Source organism: Cornus florida, unplaced genomic scaffold (assembly GCF_030987335.1).
Source record: "Cornus florida cultivar Cherokee Brave unplaced genomic scaffold, ASM3098733v1 CherokeeBrave_3.0.0_Hap2_Chr02, whole genome shotgun sequence".
Classification (NCBI taxonomy): domain Eukaryota; kingdom Viridiplantae; phylum Streptophyta; class Magnoliopsida; order Cornales; family Cornaceae; genus Cornus; species Cornus florida.
In genome coordinates, this window is record NW_026775572.1 from 82097143 (window position 1) to 82113938 (window position 16796).

General features: G+C 38.3%; 1 pseudogene; it reads right to left on the reverse strand.

The window, feature by feature from the left end:
- Positions 1 to 5773: 5773 nt before the first annotated feature.
- LOC132296468 (uncharacterized) overlaps positions 5774 to 16796 on the reverse strand; it is a 114887-nt pseudogene continuing 103864 nt past the window's right edge.

A 16796-nucleotide genomic window follows, 5' to 3' on the forward strand; every position in this document is an offset into this window, starting at 1 on the left:
ACTCTATTTAAATTCCGACTTGATATTGTTGATTTACATGCCATATAGCTTCACATATATTTGATTTGGAATATTCGGTTAGGTTTTGAAACCTTTTATTTAATTAAATTCCATGTTTAAGATTTAATCCTCATGGTGATATACAACTTGGGATTGTATTGTGGCATGCTAGAAAATTAAGCTTAGGTATAATTGTTCACATATATTAAATTGGGATTAATTGCATGAGAATTGCAACTTTTAATTTATATTTAACTTTAGTGAAAGTTTAAGTCACATGGTCTTAAATTGAATGAAATAAACTTGTAATATGATATTACATTAGTCCTTGGCATATTCTCTAAGATATGTTAAATTGAGAGTATTTGGTTAAGTTTGAAAATCTTGAGATTTTAATTAAAAGAATTAATTAAAATCTATTTTGTGGTCTCATTAGCTTAATTAAGGTTTTAACTTGATGTTTGTATTGGCCACGACTTGTTTACTAGTATATATTAATTTGGGACTATTTGAAGTTGTTTTAGAACCTTGGGATTTAAACTAGCATGATTTAATTAAAGTTCTACTTTGTTGTTCTAACAACCTAATTGAGTTTTAAAATGGATATAGGTGATGACCTTGCCATGCTCTTTAACATGTATTAAATTGAGGTTAATTGAAATTGAATCGGAAATCTAGAGAATTTAGCTGTGTTTATCTATTTAAATTCTATCAATTTGCTCCATGATCTAGTTGTGTTTTAGAAGTGGTTTCTATATTCAAATCATGGACTTAGACTTATTGTATATTCATTTTGTTATGTTTTGAACATTGGATAACATAGTTGCTATGTTTGTATTCATGAGAATATGTTTTCCTTATTGAATATATTGTTGCCTTGTGTAATAATTTACACACTTCGTGTTTAACATCTTTCATGCATAGCGTGTAACGAATCGCACACTGAAGATTTGACATTCATCATATCATATTAGTTGTGGATTTAGAGCATGTATTGTATAGGTTTCCAAATTTAGTTGTGCTTAGTAGATAGTTGATTATCTTGCATATTTCTGTTGATATATGCGTTGTTGCATAACTTGTTGATTTTGGAAACTTGGGGATGTCGTTGTTTGACTATGGCTAGGACGTGGTTCTAGTACGGGGGATAGTCCTTCTATATATAATCTAGTGGGCACATAGGGAGGTTACCCATGGGCTAGTAACCCTAAAGTAACTATGTTGTCGGTCTGATCCAGCGTGACGTTCGAGTATCCACTTTGTTTGATTTCGCATTTCATTTTTAAGTTGATTATTAGATGATGTTGTAACTTGTTGTTTCTTATTTGTCATTCCATTTTAGGTTACATGATGTTAACTTTACGAAATTATGCATTATGCATTGTATTGGAAGTTCCAATGTTGGTTAAATTGCATCGATATTGAAAATTGTGTTTTGACGTTCTAACAAAGCATAGGATTGATCCTATTGATTCATTTATAACTTAAACGTTAGGTGGCATGACCCACTTCTGTTGTTTTCGTGCTTTAGATTTCAAGCTGATAGCTTTAAGAAATTGTATTTTGTTGCCTTGTATAATATGCTTTTATATGGTTAGATTGCATTGAAGTTGTAATTTGCGTTGTGATTATTCAACATGACCTAGGATGATTCCTTAGACTTATGTAGAACATAGACGTTAGGTGACATGATCACTTTAGTTGTTTCTGTATTTGAGATTGCAAGTTAATACCTTTAAGAACCTATATCTTGTTGCTTTGTATAACGTGCTTCCATATTGTTTAAATGGCATAGATGATATGATTTATGCTATAAACACTCTAAGGTAGCTTAGGATGCTCCCTGAGTCTCATTTCGATATAGACGTTAGGTGGCATGAACCCCTTTAACATGTTTCACCTTAAGGTGATAAATTTGTAAAATGCTAGGTCGATGCATGCTCATCTCCTACGAGTAGCTTTATGTTACTCACCCCTACGATACTGGGGCATATTTTAGGTACAAAGACTTGGTTTGTGATGCCTAGCATTCCTTGGATGTCGCATAGCTTTCGAGTTTCCATTTCATGCAAATGTTAGCATGAAATGTCATTTTGTAGACTTATATGTCAAAATATGTATATTTTATTCCATGTATGTAATGTGTACTTAAGTACACTCTTTTCAATGTATTTGATATGTATGAGATGAGGCCGGAGGCCAATGACCATTATATTGTATTCTATGTACTTTTTAACTTCATGAAATATTGTGAAAATCTTGAAAAATCGCAAGTCATTGCTTCACCATGGTTGCATTGGGTGTGGGAATTCCATTCTCATTCTTTCATAGGGTCTCATAAATCATATTTGAAGTGTGGCATAGGGCCAAATAGTTATTTGATCCCGTTTTGTATTTTTGGATTCCGAGTTTTCATTCCAAGTTCCATTTTTGCCTTTTTGCCCATTGGGGGTCGGATTTTGTATCAGTGGTATTTTTAAGTCATGGACCATTGTAGCACGTCCAAATCGGTAAGTTACGCTTGCGTGCATGGTCGTTTCCGGGCAAAACCTTATCGTTTGTGTTTTGAGCCTCTTGTGAATCCATTTCGCATTTTTTTTTGCATATTCTGATCTAGGGGCATTATGGACCTTTCACATCAGTTCTATTTTCTTCTTTCAATATGGTTGAATAGAAAACATGATTTTAGAGGGGGTTTCTTTCCGTGTTTTTCCAGAAAATGTCGTCTTGATATCGGAAATCGCTTACGAAGTTCAGCTCTCAGTTTTTCAACATAGCAGCTTTTTGGACCTCCATGACCAGATTTCATAGAGGGGCATTTTGGGCATTCTACATTGAGATTTTTTTGAATTCTTTCACTAGTCACATAGAAAACTCAATTTTGAGGGGGGTTTCTTCTTTGTGTTTTTGCAAAAAAGTTCATCTAGGCCTCCAAATTCAGCCTCTGTTCTGGACTTTTCTGAAAAATAACCCCATAGCATCTTTATGGGCTGCTGCTGCCAGCCATGGTGCACCCAGCGCGTGCGGGGCGTGCATGGGCGTGCACATGGGCGTGCGCATGGGGCTGCCATGGCCCCCCTCGTCGGGCCGCCGCGACGTCAATTCTTCTTTTGGGCTTTTCTCCTTCGTCCGGACTCCGATTCAACTGAATTTTTTTTTTTTTTAACTTGATTAATTTTTCGTCGTCTATCCAACGGTGTGCTCAGTTACACCTGGATATTTCTGGATATTTCGTCCGGACTCCAAATCATGCGATTCTTGAGTCCATCTTGATTAGTTTTTCGTTGTCCTTCCAGTGGTGTGCACGGTGGCACCCGAATCTACAGTTTTCAGGAATTACTATTTTGCCCCTGGGGGCTTATTTGTCATGTTTTCGATCTTTTGCTTCCGTATCAGTTCTTGTTAAGTTCCACGACCTCATGGAAGGTCACTTTGACTTGTTAGAGTCTTGTTTTCCGTTTTCGCTTCCGCATTCGGATCCGTTATCGGATCATCCTTGTGGTTCATCACAGGACACGCTAGCCTAAAAACCAGGGTCGTAACAATCTTTCTTCTAGAATGAGAGACAGTTCTTCTTTACACTTCTTGGTAAACCATTGAGTGTTGACTTGAGATTTCAATAGGCTTTGAAAAATAAGAGAAACTGAACACAACATTGACAGTTTAAGTTTGAAGTGTTTAGTGAGAATTTGTTTAGACTTGATCAATTCTGAGCTGACCTTTTTATCTGAGTCTTCTGTTGATCACACTTCAGTATAAGCCTTTCACACTTTTCAAGAATTTCCTCAATCTCAATGTCACTATCTTCTTCAACTTGATCAGAAGTTTGCAGTGCTTTAAGAATTGCCATAAAAGAGACATTCATCTTCTTATGTCTCCCCAGGTTTTTCTTCTTCAGGAGCTGCATCCCAGTCTGAGATAAGGGCTTTTCTACCAAACCTTCCTTTGTAGTTTCCTCCCTCATTCTTCTTCTGACTCTACCCCTTTGAGTTTGGACACTTAGATAAAACATGACCAGGTTTACCATCACCATAGCAAGTTAAATTTAACAGCCGATTCTTCTTTTTAAACCTGAACTTTCTGAATTTCTTAGCAAGATAGGCAACCTCATCTTCAAACTTTGCTTCAGTTTCTTCAATAACTTCCTTTGCTTTAAGAGCAACTTCTCTTCTATGAACAGCTGGAACACCAATTCTCATTTCATAGGCAGTGACAGAGGCCTGAAGCTCGTCAATCTTCACTTCAGAAAGATTTTTGTCTTCGAGAATTGTCACTTTAGGATTAAATCTAAAGGTGAGTGACCTTAATATCTTCTTACAAACATCAACATCCTTAATATCTTTACCAAGTGCTCTCATATTATTGACAAGGTCATTGATCCTGAACATGTACTCAGCAACAGTTTCTCTATCTTCCATCTTACACTCCTCATACTGAACTTTAAATAGCTGTATCTTGTTCTCCTTAATAACCTTATTTCCTTCATGAGCTGCCTAAAGAGAATCCCACATTTCCTTGGCTGTTTTATAATTTTTAACTCTGGTAAACTCTTGTTGCCTCAAAGCACAGAAGAGAACATGTTTGTCCTTGCCATCATTAGCCACAACCATTTTATCTTCAGCAGAGGGGTTATCAGGATTAAGAATCACAACACCATGTATGGTAGCATGCCAAACATCATAGGATTGAGACATTAAGAAGGCTTCCATTCTAGTTTTCCAAGAATCATAGTTTGAACCTTCAAACCCTGGAGCTTTGTTGATAACTTGACCTTCATCCATTGTTGGGATTAACTACAGGCTTGTTAGAACCTCACAATGCAGACCAAAGCTCTGATACCAATTGTTGAACCAAGAAGAGGGGTGAATTGGTTAAATCTTTGCTTTCAAAAACTTTCTGACATAACTAAGCAAGCATTCAAAGAACAGATAACACAAGATTGACAAGGAAACCCTCTTAAATAAGGAAAACCTTAGTTCTTGGCCTCGGCCAATAAACAATCCACTAGTTGTATGTATCTTGTTTCACACTCAGCTGTCTCACTCTCTGCACACACCCATGCACTAGAATAAACACTAGTTTTCACAACCAATACACACACACTAGGACACCACAGTGCATCCACTCACTCCCCCTGTCCGAAGTAACCACGCTTTGACCCAAAGCTTACTCAACAATGGGGTGAGGATGTAAAGCCTCACTACCACTCAACAATGGGGTGAGGGATCATACCTCACTGCCATTTACAACAAGTGTAAACATACTAAATAAGTTGGACAATACATAATTCCAATTTACTGCCTCAGAACTGTAATTTGCTGCATCAAGTGTTCGAGGGGTAAAATAGGGAATTCTTTTTTAGATCAATTCACCAGCGCCTCATACAGTCTTCTGTCACTGCTGTACTCATGCTTTGTATAATCAAACACATCATGGGTATATCACAAGTTCAGTCAAAGTCCTTGGTTCAGCATATAACAGCTTCGGCACACAAAACTTCAGCACAGATAGCTTCGGTACAGACAGCTTCGGCATATAATAGCTTTTCCATAGACAACTTCGGCACAGAATAGCCTCAGCACAGATTAACTTCAGTACAAAACAACTTTGGCACAGAATACTCAAAATCAAAGCATATTATATTCTTGTTACAAACTCAACTTTAACAATCTCGATTCATCAAAATATACTAGCTAGTAGCATAGATCATCAAGAAATAGCTAAGTATAATAAAAAAAGCACTTGAATCCAAGATTTCTTCAAAAAGACAAGCTTAACTAGTGACCACACTGTCCAAATTCATTTTTGGCATATTCTCAACATAAACACAGTCTGAACAAGTGTAAGAAAATGAATTATACCTGTATTAACCTTCAGAATCCACCACAGCAGCTTGAAACACCAAGTCACTACTCAATTCAGCCCTTGCATTAGCAACTTTGACAGCAGCCTCATCTCAGCAATCAGTACTCACCTCAGAGTGGATTCAATGAGTGTTTCTCACAAAGATCATCTTCAAATAGCAGAGAAAAACTTGCTTGATATAGTATACTTGAGAGTTCTTAGTAGCCGCTCAATGTGCAATGTAAATTCAGGAGGCTTAAACCTAAGGAGCCTTATGGCAGCATATTTATAGTGACCCTCAATTTCACAAGGCCTCACACACCATGGATATACACCTGTCACCTTTCACTAATGATTAGGAGAGTACAATTCAAATATTTTCAGAGCAATGGATCAATGCAGGCCTGCCACCTCAGCAAATTTCGTCACTATTCTTCCAGCTACAGTAGGTTACAAGTTTGAGTACTAAATTCCATTTCTATCCAAACTTAGCCTCCAAGAATTTATTCTTGCATAAACCAGCTCTCTAGGACCACTAATACATGTCACAATCTTCTTTAGGACCACTAAGACGTGTCACATTCTTCTCTAGGACCACTGAGACGTGTTATATTCTTGAGTAAAGCTGGAAAAGACCATACTGCCCTCTACTCAACACTGTGACAGAGCCGTGGTAGTAGCTAAAACTGAAATGTTGAACCTTCATTGTCTGAGGTTGAGCACCTGTAGCTGCTGAACCTTCATTGTCCGAGGTTGAAGCATCTCTGTCCGAGGCCGAGGCCGAGGCTGAAGCAATACTTTTTGACATTAACATGCAAACATTCCTTAAGGCAACTTAGGACCAACACACATCATCTTTATTTATTTAATTTTTTTTTTTGAGATTCACTCTAGGATTTTACATTAGCACATGCGCACACTAGCATTCATTTGTGGGGTATATGGTTTGTTGACTATTGATCTGGTTATATCCTAATTGAGCTAGTAGTGCATTGAAAGTTTTCAATCTTGATAAAGGTGGATAATAAATCTTTTTCACTAAGTAGCCGGGATTCTAGCCTTATCAAGCATTGAATTTCTCGCACCGAAAGGTGGAGGGCCCAAACTCTAGGTTATAATTGTGTATAAAAAAAATAAAAAAATAAAAAAAAAGGTTTGCAAAAGCAAACAAAGTGAGAACTTCTCCCAAATGGTGAGAAGTAGGAAATGATTATATGGATATTGCTTTGATTTGTAACCTAGTTGATTTAAGCTTGTAAGTTCCTAGGGGTGTTTTAACACCTAATGCCCTAAAACCGTCCAGTTTGGAAGTCATTGGCCTAACGCTCGACCTCATGAATCGCTATAAAGTTTAATAGATCAACACGTTGCACCAAGCATCCATCTTTGATCCTCTAAAAAAATTTCTAGTGGAAATAATAAGTGCACCTAGTTGAATAATGCTTTAATAAAAAGTCTATACTTTGTCTTGATGATCGGTACTAGATTTGTGTGCTAACTTGAGACCGGATGTGATAATTTCTTTGGTTGGCTTAGATAGTAACATATTTGATGCCGGTTCACTTAAAAAGGATTCTAAAGTTGTTTTGATTTTCATGATCATTGTCTTGATGTGTAGAGGACCATACTTGCTTGTTTGATGTTGAAATTTTGGAGAATTGCTTTGAAATGGTTCAAAAATTACATACTTGAGATAGTTTTCTCCTAATGCTTGTTTGGAATATTGGTAATATTGGTACCTCTTTAGAAAGAGCTTAATGTTTGTGGGTATCATTTATGGAAATCCTCATGAGGCTTCACTCGTCCACTAGGGGTAATCTAGGGGTTTAAAAGGCTTGTTGCATATGCTAAATGCAATCGTGTTCCCTACGAAAGTGGCGTTATCATTTTATTGTTTTCTAGTTCATTCTTTTACAGTTATTAGTTTCTTGCTTTTCTTTGTAGTTCATTGCTTGGGACTAGCAATATTTAAGTTTGGGGGTGTGATAAGCACTGAAAAGTGCGCATTTAAACCCTTAATCTTGAGTGTTCTAGGACCTTATTCTATCTTAATTCCCCGTTTTAGTTTAATTTCATGTTATTCTCCTTTTCAGGCACTTATCCCCAAAATAAGTCAAATTAGCTAAATTAGAGCATTGGAAGAAGCAATCTAAAGTCTAGTGGAAGGAAGGAGCAAAGTGGAAGCAAAGTGGTGAAAAATTCCTCTTCGATCAATCAAACCAAGCTATGATCGATCACATTATGTGATACCCCTTGACTCCGAGACACGGGTTGATCAGGCCCAAGCCCAAACCCGAGGGATATCAAACACTTAAGTAATAAACAAGCATTGAATACAAAAGATAAATAACTAAGAATAAATAAAAGAGCAGAAAGAGAAACTAAATAATAAATCCTCAAGTTAAATAATAAATAATCCTCTAAATGAAAAATATCCAAAACCTCCGATATCATTACAACTCGGGAATCCATCTAGTGGACCCCTAATAATATCCCAACTGGAAATAAAACTTAAAAGAAGATAATATAGATAGAACCCTACATCAGGTCGGTAGAGTGATGATGACTGTCTCTGTTCGGCATGATCAAGCTCTAAGATTGGAACTGTCGAACACTTGAAAAATAATAGTGGGTGAAGCCTATGAACAAGTTTTACTCTACTATAATCTAAGAAGAGACTCGATACATGTATACACCCTATTCAACTTAACAATAGCTAAGTAGTCCATATGTATATATATACACACTAAAGGAACCTCACTAGACTATAGGATTGTCTCAACCTAAATAGTAGGCAACATGCAAAAACGCACATATAGTGAGCATGAATATGTAAACCAATCAGTGTACACAACTACACTATATCTACCTACACATCCATGATGATATACGCACCCTAACCATGATCCTGAGAACCAAGCTTATATCATGGCACCATAATCATATATATGTAAAAATCCGTATAAGCAAATGTCACCAATCTAATATGGTGGCCTGACATGAATAATGAGGACTTAACTTCTTTGGTTAATCTATTCCCTTATAAAAAAATAGGTAGGACTTAACTTCTTTGGTTAATCCGTCCCTATAATGCCACCGTCCCATACCTGTGCATTAAACCATGCAGTCCAATAAATGATGCAACAAAATAATAATACATCAATTAATCTAGAGATAATATGATATACATCATACAGATAAATATTACATTTATTTAAGCAATACAACAGTTTAAATAATATATAGCTAACTTACCTTCCAAGTAATTAACCTACATCTTAGATAAACAATATAAAGTTTCATAAACATTGTTTAAAACAGTTTAAACATTAATTTCAATTGTTAAAGCAATTAAATTAATCCTTTCATCCAACTAAACAACATATAGGTTATTTAATTTCCAAACCATCTACCTCCATAGCATATATAGGTATATTATGCATTCTGGGACCTTCCCAAGTCCATTAAACCCATTTGTAAGGATTAAATCCAGTTTAAAATGATTTTGGTCATTAAAACTCAAAAACCCAAGTTGCAGTCCAACCGAGCCGGCTCGGTTATAACCGAGTCGGCTTGTGTAATACCCCTAATTTTAAAAGGATAGTCTCGGCATTTTATTTATTATTTTATTGTATTTTTGGGTGATTATTTGGTTTCATTATTTTTATTTATTATTTGATTTAATTGTTTAACTATGTGACATGTGTTATCTTTTATTATTTAATTGGAATTAATTGTTTAAGTGTTTTAATTGTTTAATTATGAATTTTAATTTCATTAATTGTTTCTTGTTTTTTTCTTTAATTGAGTTGTGTATTTAGTTATATGTGTATTTTTTTTAATTGGAATAGTTTGGTCATTCTAATGTGTAAATTAGTTTATTTAAATATTTTAATTAGATTAAATTATGTAAGTGGATTAAATTAGTAACAGTTACTGTATTAAAATAAATTAATAACTGGTCTAATTTTAAATAGTAGGATTCCCTAAGAAGTTACGCGTATGTAGCCGAGTATCTTATAACCTAGATTGCTATATGGGCTGACTGACTAGAGTTTTACATTAAGGCTCTGACTTTAGTTAAACAAGGATTAGGGTTAGTGCTAAGTCTATAAATATAATTATCATGTTGGTTTAGGGTATTAGAATAGACAGAGAGTTAGTGCAAAAGAACAGAGGGTTGAGAACGGAGGCACCGTATGGGTTGTCAAGGAGAAGAACAGAGAAGAGCAAGGGAGTGTGGTGGATTAAACCAAAGCCATAGAAGGCTTGAAGGTGGTCAGTGTTTGCCGGAAAGCTTAGAACAACGGCGACAAGGTTTTGTTTATAAAATTGTACAAGCAAGTTCTTATCTTCCTCTTTCCCTTTTGGCTCGTGTTATGTGCACCTAGATAGTCTCTAGGGTTTAACTAATTAGTAATTGAAACTTACATTTTTAATATATGCTCTATTGATGATCTATTTACCTTGAATTCAAATCTGTTTACAGTTCGTGTATCGCTTCCAGTTCTGTTCATTAAAGCATGTTAAAATCTGTTGAGATTTTAGTTACGATTCTTTCTTTTATCTTCTGTAAACAAACCCTGGGGATGTTAATGGGATGATATAAGACTCCTAAGATCAGTTTGTAAAGAGGAGCAGAGAGGTTGGAATAGAATTATAGTTTCAGTTTTGTTCCAAACGCGGGTTAGTTCGGTAGCAAATTTAATCTCTGTAATTGATTTTTATTGTTGTTATCAAGCCATTGGATGCTACTGGGTATTAATATGACACCTAAGATTAGTTTTAAAAACTAACAGAGTGATAGGAATAAGCCGGAGAAGGAGCAAAGAAGCTGAAACGAAACACCGGGGATTGAAGGCTCTCAAAAGAGGTAAGAGCCGGCTCCATAGAAGTGGGAGCCAGCTCCCACAACAAGTAGAGCCGGCTCCAAGGACTCCTAGAGCTGGCTCTAGGCTGAAAGAGCCTGCTCCCAAATTTTGGAGTAGGCTTCCTTTTCATTTTACGTTCTGTTTTAATTTTTTTTAGTTTTTCTACGTAGTGTGTTTTACTATTGGAGCATGGGATTTAATCTGTTGGTTCTGGGGTTCCACAGAGAGATTAGAAGGCTGAATTTGGGTGTTATTAAGACCTTAAATTGATTAAATTTAATTCTAAATTGTCGGGACAAACAGTGTAAAAAATTAAGGCACTTCCTATGTTGTTAACAAATGGAAGATAAATTAATTGTTGAATTAAATTTCAGCAATTTGATGGAATGTAATGTGTTTATAAAAATTGTTTTAAAATGCATTGAAATGCATGATAAGGCCATTTAATTATTAATTTTGATCTATGCATGCCCAGGAGGCTAGTTGCTGAATTATTTAATCGTTTCTTGCAACTATATGGTTAATGCTTGGATTTAAATTGCTGAAACATTAAACAATCTTCTGAAATTGTTTTAGTAATTTATTGGATAATAATAGGATTGTTTAACCTATTCACATGCATGATGGAGTCCTTGACATATTAAATTTGGTCTATGCAGGCTCTAGATGTTAGTTGTTGATTTATTAAATCGTCTCCTGTAACTATAAGGTTAAATGCTTGGATTTAAATTGCTGAAACTTTAAATATTTTTCTGTAATTATTTGGATGGTGGTTTTGGGTCTGTAAATTATTGAACTGTTATATATGTTGTAATTTACATGGATATGGAGGATTGTATGTACTGGTATGGGACGGTGACATACTAGGGACAGTTTAGCTCAAAACGCATAAACCTAACCTAATGGATTAATGGAATGGATTAAAAGATATTGAATCCTATTTGTGTCTAGATCAGATCAGCTGTAACCAAGTTGGATGACTTCCTAGATTAACGGATGGTAGTTAAGTCATATCAACTGAATAAGTTGAGTGACTAACTAGTTGGTTTATTGTATGTCAGTTTAATAGATAGTTGAACTACATACCCTGGATTTGGATGGACATTATATATATGTTTATGGTACCACGAGTTGAGCTTGAGTCTCAGACTTGTTGGTTAGAGTGCGTATATGCGGTGGATGCGTAGCTGGTTATAATAGGTTGAGGTGTACCCTGTTAGGTATAGGTACTCATGCCCACCTTTGGGTGTGTATTCGCATGTTGCCTTCTATTCAGGTTGAGATCCCTATTATAGACTAGTGAATGTCCCTTAGTGTGGATATATTTATATGTATGGATTAGATAGATATTGTGAGGTGTCTACGGTGTATCTGCGTATCGGGTCAGTGTAGGGATTGCAGTTAGATTAGAACTTGCTCATGGGTCTGACCCACTCCTTTATTATTCTTTTCAGGTACAGGACAGTTCCAGCCTTAGAGTTGATCGTGCTTGTTGAGGATAGTCTCACGTTTAGCTGATTACGTAGGACTTTTCTCGATGTTTCTGCATTATCTATTTTCAGTTTTCAATTTCAGTTGAACTTTTGGTTAGGGGTCCACCAGTGGATTCCCAAGTTGTAACCTTGAAGTTTTGGAGGATTGGAGTTTTATTATTCAGTTATACATGGAAGGTTTTATAATTAGTATTTCTTTCAGCTTTATTCTATCTTTATTATTTCATTTTATCATCTGTGTTTGCTTTAAAATACTTTAATTGTTTGATATTGCCTCGGGTTTGGGCCTGGGCCTGATCAACCCGTGTCTCGGATCTGAGGGGTATCACAGTTGGTATCAGAGCACTCCAGGTTCAAGTGTCTCTAGGACGTTTCGTATTAAGACTTCTGCATAGCGTTTTTTTTTATTTATTTTTATAGAGCTTATATTTAGGATTCATTGAATTCTTTTACGGTTCGTTTAAACTCGTACTGATGTCTTCCTTTATATGTTAACAGCATGGTTAACATTGGAAGAGGACAGAACATGAACAGTCGACAGAGGAGAGTGGCACGTAGACAGCAGGAACGTCTATAACGTCGGCAAATGGAAGAAGAGTAGCAAATGCCAGGGTTTCAGGAGGAGCAGGAGGAAGCTCAATAGGCTTAGGGTCGGGTCAGAGATCCAGAGATTCCTCCACACCTCAATGACCTTGTTGCTCGGGCTATAGAGGCTAGGGTAATAGCTGCACTCCGGAACCAACCACAGGTTCAGCAGGCACCTGTGCTGGCACCAGTGGTTCAGACGGATTCTTGGGGAAAGGCTAGGAGCTGTTTCACAAAGGGGAGTCCACCTGTGTTCTCAGGCTCCACCGATGCGAAAGCAGCTCACCAGTGGAAACAGGACATTGAGCATCATCTTCGTTTAGTTCAATGCACGGAGGTGCAGAAGCAGATGCTTGCTAACTTCAAGCTGGTTGGGGATGCACTACAGTGGTAGGAGTCAGTTACCACCCTAGAGGAGAGGATGACATTGATTTATGAAGAGTTCGGTGCTCGCTTTGACGAGAAATATTTTCCCTATGCAGTCAGGGCAGCTATGAAGACTGAGTTTCTAAATCTGCAGCAGGGGAACATGACAGTGGCGGAGTATGAACAGCAGTTCACGCGCTTATCACTTTTTACTCCGGATGAGGTGGATACAGAGGAAAAGAAGTGGAATAGTTTCGTCAAAGGACTGATGTGGTCTATTAAGTGAGCTATCACAGGGAGTCTAGCCTATACTATATATACTCAGGTGGTAGACGCCGCTCTATAGTAGTATCAGTTGACCGTGGACATTAGACAGGCTAGAGGTGAGAAGCAGGGTGACAAAGACTCTGCTAATCAGTCAGGGGAAAAAGGGAATGGCAATGGACACCGGCAGAATGACAAGGGCAAGTTCTAGGGATAACAGCCTTTGAAGAAGCATAAGGGTGGTTCAGATGCTCATAAGAATGGGGCACCTATTCAGAGGCAACAGAATGGAGGACCACAGGCAGGACAGGGTCAGCCACCGGTTAATCGATGGAGAAGGCCATTTGGTACTTTCCAGGGTAGTTGTTACACTTGTGGAGAGTATGGTCATACCACTAGGCAGTGTCCTAAAGCAGCACAGGGACAGGGACAGGGACAAAGACAGAGACAGTATGTGCAGCAGGGACAGAGGGTGCCAGTGCCTCTACCAGCTCCACAGGTTCCACGGGCGATATTTGTAGTTAGGACTTTTGTTACTTTATCGGGGATGAGGATGAGGGTATGTACTAGATCTCAGGGTATTTCTACACCATTGGGCGATACAACCATTATACATGAGAGTGATGGGCCTGTGACACTAGATATTGGCAGACTCAGATTTCTAGCCAATCTGCTGATCCTGGACATGAACACTTATGTTGTGATACTTGGGATGGATTGGTTGTCTCACTACCATGCCCAAGTTGATTGTTTTAATAGATCTATTATATTTACCATACTTGGTCAGGATATGTCTGTAGTAGCTATGCCACGTTCTAAAGGGGGCGGTAACACCTATTTGTTCCATGTGGAAGAGGAAAAGGAGGAGGGGGTTACGGTATCATTGGATCGCATACCGATTGTACAGGACTTTTCAGATGTTTTTCAGGAGATTCTAGGGTTGCCACCTAGTCGCAAGATCGATTTTGTGATGGACTTAGCTCCAGGCACTGCGCCTATTGCTAAGGCACCCTATAGGATGGCACCAGTGGAGATGAGAGGGATCAGGGATCAGATTCAGCAGTTACTCAACCAGGGTTTTATTCGTAGGAGTACATCACCCTGGGGAGCACCAGTGTTATTTATGAAGAAGAAGGATGGTTCACTCCTCTTGTGTATAGATTATATGGAGTTGAACAAGGTTACGATTCGTAACAAGTATCCTTTGCCCAGGATTGATGACTTGTTTGATCAATTAAAGGGAGCCACATACTTCTCCAAGATTGATCTGCATTCTGGGTATCACCAGCTGAGGGTTAGGGAGCAGGATGTTCCTAAGACAGCGTTTCTCACGAGATATGGTTCTTATGAGTTTCGTGTTATGCTGTTCGGGACGACTAATGCACCTGCAGTGTTCATGGACTTAATGAACAGAGTCTTCCGGGCTTATTTGGATCATTTGTTATTGTCTTTATTAATGACATCTTGGTCCATTCTCGATCGGAGGACGATCATGCTAGACATCTTCGCATAGTTTTGTAGACGCTTCGTGAGCACCAGTTATATGCCAAGTTCGAGAAGTGTGAATTTTGGCAGCGGGAAATGAAGTTTCTGGGTCACGTGGTGTTAGAAGGGGGGATAGCGGTTGATCCAGCCAAGGTTTCAGCTGTGGTAGAGTGGGGTCAGCCTACTTCCCCTACCGAGATTCGGAGTTTTCTCGGTTTGGCAGGATATTATCGTCGGTTCATCCAGGAGTTCTCCAAGATAGCAGGACCACTCACTCATCTGACCAAGAAGGGTGTACAGTTCGTATGGGATGAGCACTATCAGTGAGCTTTTGATGAGCTGAAAAGGAAGTTGACTTTTGCACCGGTTCTGGCTACTCCACAAAGAGGAATAGAGTATCTTGTCTACACGGATGCTTCGTTGCAGGGTCTTGGATGTGTTTTGATGCAGTAGGAGCAATCAATTTCTTTTGGATCTCAGAAACTTAAGCCTCATGGGCTTAATTATCCAACACATGATTTGGAGTTGGCAGCAGTGGTCTTTGACTTACGTATTTGGAGGCATTATCTGTTGGGTGAGTCCTTCAGATTATTTAGTGATCACAAGAGTCTGCAGTACTTGTTCACTCAGCGGGAGCTGAAATGAGATAGCGTAGGTGGTTGGAGTTTGTGAAAAACTATCACTTTTCTATACAGTATCATCCAGGAAAAGCGAATGTGGTGGCGGATGCACTCAGTCGCAGACCTATTGGTAGTCTTTTTGCTTTATTCACCACTAAGTGGAATACTTTGAAGAATGTGGATGAGTTATCGGATGATTTTATGGCTTGCATGGTGGTTACACCTTCCATCATTCGCAAGGTTTTACAAGCACAACTCACGGATCAGCAGTGCATTGACAAGGTTGCAGAGATAGCTTCTGGAGAGGTTCCATTTTACTATGTTGGGGCTGACGGAGGTTTGAGGTACAAGGGATGGTTAGTGGTACCATTTGCTGATGATTTGAGGAAGGATGTGATGATTGAGACTCACCACTCTAAGTTCTCTGTTCATCCAGGAGGCGATAAGATGTATCAGGATATAAAGCGACAGTTTTAGGGGGCAGGTATGAAGAGGGACATTGCTCTTTTTGTTTCTCAGTGTAGTACTTGTCAGATGGTTAAGATTGATCATCAGAGGCTGCCAGGAGCTCTACAGCCACTACCGATTCTGGAGTGGAAATGGGAGAGCATATCTATGGATTTTATGGAAGGATTGCCAAATTTTTTCAAGGGTCATAACTCCATTTGGGTCATTGTGGATAGGTTGACCAAATCAGCGCATTTCTTACCTATTTGTACTGACTACACCTCGGAGCAGTTGGCAAGGCTTTACATTTCGGAGATTGTGAAGCTGCATGGTATTCCATTGTCTATTATATCAGATAGGGATTCGAGCTTTGTGTCTGGTTTTTGGAAGAGTTTCCAGCAGGCTTTGGGTACGGAATTGCATCTTAGCACTGCTTATCATCCTCAGACTGATGGACAAACTGAGCGGGTGAATCAGATTATAGAGGATATGCTTCAGTCGTGTGTTCTTGATTTCAAAGGCCACTGGGAGGATTACTTACCACTTGTGGAGTTTGCTTATAACAATAGTTTCCAGAAGACTATTGGGATGGCACCTTTTGAGGCGTTATACGGCCGACCGTGTCGATCGCCCATTTATTGGATGGAGGTTGGCGAGAGCAGATTCTTGGGTTCTGAGTTCATCAAGGATACTTCTGAGAAGATAGCTCTTATTCGAGATCGCATGCGTACTGCCTAAAGTAGGCAGAAGAGCTATGCTGATCGTCGTACTCGGGCATTGGAGTTTCAGGTTGGGGATCAGGTTCTACTCAAAGTGTCTCC